This window comes from Mirounga leonina, unplaced genomic scaffold, assembly GCF_011800145.1.
Source record: "Mirounga leonina isolate KUSES-001 unplaced genomic scaffold, KU_Mleo_1.0 Mir_127, whole genome shotgun sequence".
NCBI classification, from domain to species: domain Eukaryota; kingdom Metazoa; phylum Chordata; class Mammalia; order Carnivora; family Phocidae; genus Mirounga; species Mirounga leonina.
Window position 1 is genome coordinate 22,771,177 of NW_023270316.1, and position 9,074 is coordinate 22,780,250.

Here is a 9,074-nt window from a genome sequence, read left to right on the forward strand (position 1 = left end):
GGCGCCCCTATGCTCACCCTTCTTAATGTCCTTACTGTTGTCCACTCTCTTTCCATATATGTTAGCTTATCAGGGAGTCATTTTCTGACCACAATCCTCTTGCGCCCTGCCGCAGCATTTCATATCACCTCCCTTAGGTTTTTTTCTTTGTAGCACTTATTACTGGTGTCATAGGTTAGAAGTCTTATCATCATTCTTCTGTCTCCATTAGGATGACAGCAGGGAATATGATGGTTTTGTTCCCTACATAATTCCCATAATTCTCTGCAACCATAATATATACTCCTCCAACAAAATAAAAGATTGAGTTTTTATAGACCAAAGATGATGGTGTGCTATAATATGTGGAGTGGATTTTGCTACTCCAAAAGTATCATAGAAAAGAAGTAAACTAAATGAAGATATAGTATAGTAACATCTGCTATTGAATTGATTCTAATTATACTAATGAATCTTGATATTGCCATTTTCTGTCATACAGATAATTATATAGTAGCTTATTTGCATGTGAATATATACGGCTGTAAGTTAATGCAATTAAGAAAATGAAGAAGCACTTCATGTTAAATTATTGTGACCAATTAATTATATAAGATTTTTTATGAAGAATTTCTAAACTCTATAAACTTCCTTAAAATTAGTTTATTGCAGTAAAAAATAGAAGAAGGTAATACAGCAGTTTGTTGCTGGGTGTCTAGTTCTGAATTATAGACATTCATTGCGTGAACAGCTTTAGCTAAATGTGGACTAATGAGGATCTTTTGGAAACAGAAACTGCTAAATATTCAAAAGTTATTTGTTCACCTCTAGCTTAAAGGTAAAGTTGAAAGAAAAGATATTTAACGGACTCCAACAAGTATTTAGAATAAAAACATGTTAAAAATTACATTACATTATAACCATGAAATGCTTATCACTAAAGAAATAAATGTAAATTTTTCTTTATTCCTTTTGACTGATAAAAGGAACAGTAAACACCTTTTATTTAAACCTACCTGACTCTACGCAAACAATGAATCATGGAACACTACATCAAAAACTAATGATGTCCACCATTTCGTGGACGCCAGGTCAGTGAGAGCATCTGCGGGAGCCGGGCAGGGAGGGGAGCGGGAAGCGGTAAGACCCATCTGGGGGTGCGTGGATTTGAGCGTCCGCTTTCCAACCCAAGATCTCGAAATGCATGGTGATTCCTATCCATTGGACTGTAAGGTTTATGTAGGTAATCTTGGAAACACTGGTAACAAGACTGAATCGGGGGACGCCTGGGTGGCTCAGTCGGTTAAGCATCTGCTTTCAGCTCAGGTCATGATCCCAGGGTCCTGGGATCGAGTTCTGCATCGGGCTCCCTGCTCTGCGGGGAGCCTGCTTCTCCCTCTGCCTCTGCCTCTCTCTCTCTCTCTCTCTCTCATGAATAAATAAATAAAATCTAAAAAAAAGACTGAATCAGAACCAGCTTTTGGCTTTTATGGACCACTCCGAAGTGTGTGTGTTGCTAGAAACCCTCCTGGGCTTTGTTGCTTTTGTTGAATTTAAGATCCCCGAGATGCAGCTGATGCTTTTCGAGAACTAGTTGGGAGAACATTATGTGGGTGCTGAGTAAGAGTGGAACTCTCGAATGGTGAAAAGAGAAGTCGAAATCGTGGCCCACCACCGTCTCGGGGTCGTCGCCCTCGAGATGATTATCGGAGAAGGAGTTCTGCACCTCGCCGCAGATCTCCAAGACAGAGAAGCTTCTCGCGCAGCCGGAGCAGGTCCCTTTCTCGAGATAGGAGGAGCCGGAGATCACTGTCTCAGGAGAGAAATCACAAGCCTTCCCGATCCTTCTCTAGGTCTCGTAGCCGATGTAGGTCAAATGAAAGGGAACAGAAGACCAGTTTGCAAGAGGTAGTGGTGTACACGAAATAACTTCATTTGACAGGAGTATGTACAGAAAATTCAAGTTTTCTTTGAGACTTCATAAGCTTGATGCATTCTTTTTTTTTTTTTTTTTTTTGATTTTATTTATTTGACAGAGAGAGACACAGCGAGAGAGGGAACACAAGCAGGGGGAGTGGGAGAGGGAGAAGCAGGCTTCCTGCTGAGCAGGGAGCCCGATGCGGGGGCTCGATCCCAGGACCCTGGGATCATGACCTGAGCCGAAAGCAGACGCTCAAAGACTGAGCCACCCAGGCGCCCCAAGCTTGATGCATTCTTAAGATGTTTTAGCTGTTCACATTTGTTTGTCTCTTGGAACAGTGACACGTAAAGATGTAATTCTCTATGATTTGAATGGATTATATGAGGCATGTAATATCAAGAATTGTTACTTTACAATGTTCCCTTAAGCAAAATTGAATTTGCTTTGAAGTTTAGTCTCACATAGACTGATAATAAACCTCTAACTCCTGCCCCCCCAAAAAAACTAATGATATAATGTATGATGATTAACATAACATAATAAAATAAAATTAAAAAATATCACCTAAATGAATAAGTAAATAAATGATAACATGAATATAAATACAAACAAACAAACAAAAAAACAACAAAAAAAACCCTACCTGACTCTTGATTTGAAAAATTTCTCATTAGCTGGAATTGATCTTTGCTAGTGCATAGTGAATAAGGAAAGCCTAATATCTTCCTTTCTTTTTTTCCTTAAAAAAAAAAAAAAAAAAAAAAATATATATATATATATATATATATATATATATATATATATATATACTTCTCCAATGAAGCATTTTAGAATACATGGGGAAAAAACTCAAGGATAATGATGAGTATGTTTATTTTGTTGTCTACTTTAATGAGATGGCGTCTTTTCTTAAGTGAATAGACTTGCAGATTGGGAAAAAAGTCAAAGGACTGGTAAAAAGAAAGTAAGGGGAAAAAAATCCCATAATTTTGGGCATTTTTAGATTCTATTCCACCTGAAGTTGTGATGTCTGCCATAAAATGTTTTCAAAATACCATAGCTTAATTATTTACTCATATGACAAAATGAAGGATTTTATCAAGACTACCTCAAAAACCGATGTGACTATTAAAAGAAGTAAAAACTTTAAAAGATGGTATGACATCTATATGATGTTGTACTATTTGAAAATACTCAATTTTTCTATAAATAATAAAAACAATTAGAAGGGTGAAATTCATGAGAAAAGTTAAACATGGATCATAAGTTATCTATTTGCTCATGATATCTAGATGCACTTATAGGATGCTTTTGATATTTAGGGTGAGTTAGTGGCATAAAAGACAGATTCAATTAGTGTGTTAAGTGTATAGTATGTTAAATGTAAGGAAGAGCAAAGATAGTAGCAATAAATAAAGAATTTGATTTAAAAAAAGAGTGCTACTTTTAGATAGAAAGACATAAATAAGTCATAATTATGACATATCTGGGCTAACAGCTATGTCTCCCCTAAATTGGCCACCTATTGGTGACACTCATATAGTCCTATTCTGCCCATATGTGCTCAGCCCAAGAAAAACAGGTAAAACTCATAACCATTCAGCAGGGCAACTGGTAAGCTACAGCTCTTGGCAAGGCATATTTTCACCTATTCTTACGAATAATTCTAAGAGAAGATGTGTGTGTATCATTGGTTCAGTCGTCATCTGCTGGGGACTTTTTGCTCAAATCTTGACTCTAGTTCTTATAATCAGACTTTTTGTGGAGAAGCTGGTGGTGGTAGAGAAAAGAGAGAGAGAAAGACAATGTATAAACATTTATTAACTCAGGGGGCCTGGGTGGCTCAGTCGTTAAGTGTCTGCCTTCGGCTCAGGTCATGATCCTGAAGTCCCAGGATTGAGCCCTGCATAGGGCTCCTTGCTCAACGGGGAGTCTGCTTCTCCCTCTGCCCCTCACCCTGCTCATGTGTTCTCTCTCTCTCAAATAAATAAATAAAATCTTTTTTAAAAATTGCTGGGCGCCTGGGTGGCTCAGTTGGTTGAGCGACTGCCTTCGGCTCAGGTCATGATCCTGGAGTCCCGGGATCGAGTCCCACATCGGGCTCCCTGCTCAGCAGGGAGTCTGCTTCTCCCTCTGACCCTCCCCCCTCTCATGTGCTCTCTCTCTCTCTCTCATTCTGTCTCTCAAATAAATAAATAAAATCTTTAAAAAAAAATTGCATAACTCAGGGTTCAAATAGTGGTATTCTTCCACCCATGAGTACCTTTTTCTAAGTATATTTTTCTCCCTAGTATCCTTCTCCTTGCTTCTTTCTGTGCATTTCAATTTAATTTGATAAGTTATCACCTTAAATTGTTCTGTGAGCATTTCTATTCCATGACATCTGGGATTGTTACCTGGTATTGTATTTGGAAGCTACTACTTCATCAAGATAATTGACAATGACATGATAATGATATGATGTGACAAGGCACTACTGCCCTTTGACCCTGGCAAAAGATCAAATGCATCACACTTGTTTTGGAGCCTTACTAGATTCCATTTCTACACATACCATTCCCCATGGGCTAAGGGAATGTTCCCACTTCGAGCATATGCCTCTGTCTCTGAAGATTATGCATTGGGGACTTGGGACTAAAATTCTGAATTCAAATGATTCTCAGACCAATATCAGAATCTTCATGTGCCTTTACCCCAGGTCTATCCTCAAAGAGACCAAGAAAATTTCATTTCAGAGCACATGAACAAAACTTGGTCATGTGGGCAACTGGTCTACCTCCACATGTTCAAGGCCCATCATAGTGTAGGAGGGAACCATGGATGGAGAGAGTATATATATATATATATGGGCTGGAATCCAGGGCTGGCTCTCTCCAGAGTGCCATATTTCATTATGGCAGTAGAAGGAGTCTAATAATTCCAAATTCAAACCTGGCTTTCCAAGACTTTATAAAGGTATATTTGTCAAAGTGGAAAGATAGAATATACTTCATTTCACAATCTGTTAACTTGATTTGTAACTTTTAAGTATTTGGACATATGGTATGTGGGCTGCCATTTGTGCCCAACCTTGCAAGTACTAAGACTGGGACTGCCTTTAGGCCCTTATTTATCTATTTAAAGAAGGAAAGTGTAATACCGTGTGAAAACAGAATGATTTTTGAAGCAATAGCGGAACTGCGACTCAAATATTACATAGTTCTCAAACAACTTTCTCCTTCTAAAAAGTATTTAGCAAATGGGTTGTTTTAAGTTTGAGAAGCATTTCAAACAGAATAACTGAAGTTTAAGGAAAGGCAGGTTTAAATGGATAAATGAGATCATGAAACTGGGCAGAATAAGGTTTGGTGGCACAAATAATGCTTTCTGGAAAAGGTTTGATATCAGAACAGTGTATGGACAAGACTTTGATGTGAACAAATATTTCAGTCCATTGATCAGATATCAAACTATAATACTTAAGCAAAACAACTCCAGGGCAAAAATCAGTTACTCTTTCACCTAATCTGTTACTTGTTAGGAATTTTGTTACCTACCAATCCTTTCTTAACAATTTCTACCGTTAATATTGTTTGATAGATAGAAAAGTAATGATTATACGTGCTTTTGAATATTTAATTATGCAGTATGCAAAAGTACTTACTAACTCATGATTTCCCTAACATTTCCCGAAGACGCTGGTAAACGCAGTCGTGGTTTTGACTGCTGAACAGTCTTTATTAAAAACTTGAGTTCCTTTCCTGTCAAAGTATAATCTATCATTTTATCATCTATAGTATATAAAAGTAAATTGAGGACCAGGAAAAATAATTAAAAAATGAAGAAACAAAGATAATTTGAAGCACAATAAAGAACTTAAAAAAATCTGAGCTTCTAAAAGTTATCAGAAAATTTTTGCATAACCAGACATGAAAGGAACTTCTATAAAAGAACAGTAACTAAAGAAAAAAATGTGTTACTGAATGTTTTTAAGAGGGTGTAATCTGCATTTAACAATTGTTGAAGAACAGAAAGGATATATCCAAAGAGTCAATTGGTGTCTTGTACACGATAAAAAATGTAAAGTATAAAAATGTGAGAAACTATACATTCTACATGCCATCATTTTTATTTAAAAAAAAAAAGAATAAGATTGGAGCAAGAGTTGAAAAAAAAACAAAATGTTAAAATATGTTACTGAAATCAACCTAAGAAAATTATGTATCTTCAAGTGGAGAAACACTGGCAAACTGCCAAATCTAATGATTTTTGGCAAATATAATGATGTATTCTGAAAAAGTAATTCAGCATTAAAAAAAAGTAATATTCACAGAGAAACAAATATATAAATTGGTAAAGTTTGAGAAAAAAAAATTTGAACCTAGAACTCCAGACCCAACCAGAACTGCCTTCCAATTCTAAGTAAATGTTAAAATTATTTTCAAATGTGCAGGGACTCAGAACTTGTAATACATATGGCTATATATATATATATATATATATATATATATGTAAGTATGTATGTATGTATTTCTTGAGCATTATCACAAGGAAAGAGTAAGATAAAAGAAGACTTATCAATAAATCAATGTTGGGGCTATCAAAAATAACAGCTTTATAATGATCTAAGGAACATTTGATCTTACTAAAGTACTTAAAGAAAAAGGTGACTCTATGTGTAAAATTTTAAGACAGTTTGGTGTGAATTAGTGATTATTGAATATTTTGATGTGTACTGGCAACAAGAAATGTGTAACTTAATTTGGCATTCCTGGAGGGAAAAAAGAAAGCTTTATAAGGAATACATAATCCCAATAGAAAAATAGAAAAAATATATTGTGATTTTGTGAAAAATGATGACATCTGTAGGTACAGATATCATTACACTTAAAATATTCACTTAGAGCAACACAGGGTTAGTAGAGTTGCATTTCTTTTCTTAATGTCTTTATACATTCTACCAAGTTCCTCAGTCAATAATATTAAACAGTTAAAAATATAAGAGTGACTTATTGTACTGTATGTTGAGAATGACAGCAAAAAAACCCCACAAAAAAGACATAATTATTGAAAATAAAAAGACAAATGTGGTTTAAATGTACAAAATGATCTTCACCCCAAATTTTCACTCTTTCTTCCATCTTTCTCCTGCATACTTCCACTACCAGATTGAATCAACCAGCTGCATTCAGTGCTTCGGTATCATTTATCAGTAAGAGGACAATATTAAAAGAGAAATCAGAGAAAACAAAGAAGTGAGATTCCTAGCTCCATATTCTAAAATAGTTTCTTTAAAGCCAATACTTTTGAGGAGTAAAAACTATTTTGCAATTTAAAATGCTATAAGCCAAAAGAATAAGCATGTTAACAGTTGTGCCACAAAAACAGATTGGAAAGATAATAAATAAAACAACAGACCACCCCTGAAAATTATTTACAATTTTCTGAGGAAGGAAAAAATTCGGAAACAGACATGAGACCTAAACAGTGCTATATTACTCTCATTTAAGTCTCAGTGGAAGATTTAACTGGGATTATAACATTTCCATAACATTTCAGAACTCCAGGACAGATAGGATTGCATCTTGATTCTTTGGTGAAGCCGAATATATTTCAAGCCTCACAGAGCAATCTTCCATTTAAAATCATGGTGTGTGGACTTAAAATATCAAGAGTGTCATGCTGTGTTTGTGTGTGGAGATCAGGAGCAAACTTGGGTGAGTTCCGTACATGAAGAATGTATCCTGTGGTAATCAGAGAGCAGAATGGGAGACATACCTGCTGTGTTTACATTTGAAGGTACAGAGTAAACTCCTTCTAAAACAAAAGCATACAGTGAATGCCAAAAAGGCGCATGTTGGAAAGGAAGTGTAAAAAAGGCAGTGGGCAACATACAGCTCAATAGAAACCATTTAGGAGAGGTAGATGACCAAGAAGCAGAGAGATGGTTTGTCTTTTTGCCAGGAGGAAACTGAAGCCTTCTATCACTACACCATTCCCAGCGTAGAATTACATCAGTCTTTAAGAAGTTATGAAAGGGATCAGTTAGGGAAAAAAAAAAAAAAAGGCAAAAACAGTGAATCCAAAACAAACAAACAAAAAAACAGTGACGGAGTTTCCCTTAATTGTGCAATAGTGAATAATAGTGAACAATAGTGAATAGTCAGAATTAGGGTTCTGTATGTTTAAAAAATATCCAATAATTGTTAAGGTAAAAGGAATCACCATGTGCTTTTTCAGTGTCATGCTGGACATTGTTTAGCAACCCATAGTCTCCATCTCTACCTAAGACTCTGGTTGAAAAGTGTGTACCTTTTAAAAATACATAGTTGCTCTTTACTATTGATTAGGGTATTTTACATTTCTGTAATGGCCCTGGTAGCTAGTGAAAAAAACTAATGAAGATGCAAATGATGCTCACAGAGTATGTATGATAGAGCTGCAATTAAGTTCTGTTCATAAGAAAATCTCGAAATTTAAAATTTGTTGTCCCATAGAACCTTAATTTTTTGCTAAATAGTAATCTTATTCAAGCATTTTTTTTTTAACCACTATAAACACTTCACACTCTTACTTTCTTTCGGAATCAGCCTTCGTATCATGCTAGAGTCCTCATGAATGAGCTACATATTTGACTCTCTCCTTATAGTTTCAGCTAAAAATTAAACTTATTGGGGCACCTGGGTGGCTCAGTTGGTTGAGAGTCCAACTCTTGGTTTCAGTTCAGGTCATGATCTCAGGGTCCTGAGATGGAGCCCTGAATCCACTCTGCGTTCAGCAGGGAGTCTGCTTGAGATTTTCTTTCCCTTTCCTGCTGTCCCTCCCCCTGTTCTCATGCTCTCTTTCTCTCAATAAATAATCCTTAAAAAATTTAAAATTATTGAAAATAATTTGTTGTTCCTATAAAATTCCCAAGAAGGAATTTTTAATATTGCAGGAATTGAAAAGTAAATTTTATTATTTATTATATTTATATTATATTTATGTTTATTATATTTATTATACAGTTTGCTTTGTTATTTATATAAACTATTCTAGAAAAGAGATACTACGGTGCATTTGAGTGACAAACATTGAGGGACTTTAGAAATTAGTGTGTAAATATTATCGAACCTACAAAAATACAACAAAAATTATTTATCTAATAAGACTCACCTAAGTCAAATGTTGTGGCCTTGAACACAACCTCCAGCCT

General features: G+C 35.5%; 1 pseudogene; it reads left to right on the forward strand.

The window, feature by feature from the left end:
- Positions 1-1,179: 1,179 nt before the first annotated feature.
- Positions 1,180-1,908, forward strand: LOC118009647 (annotated as a pseudogene).
- The last annotated feature ends 7,166 nt before the right edge of the window (positions 1,909-9,074 follow it).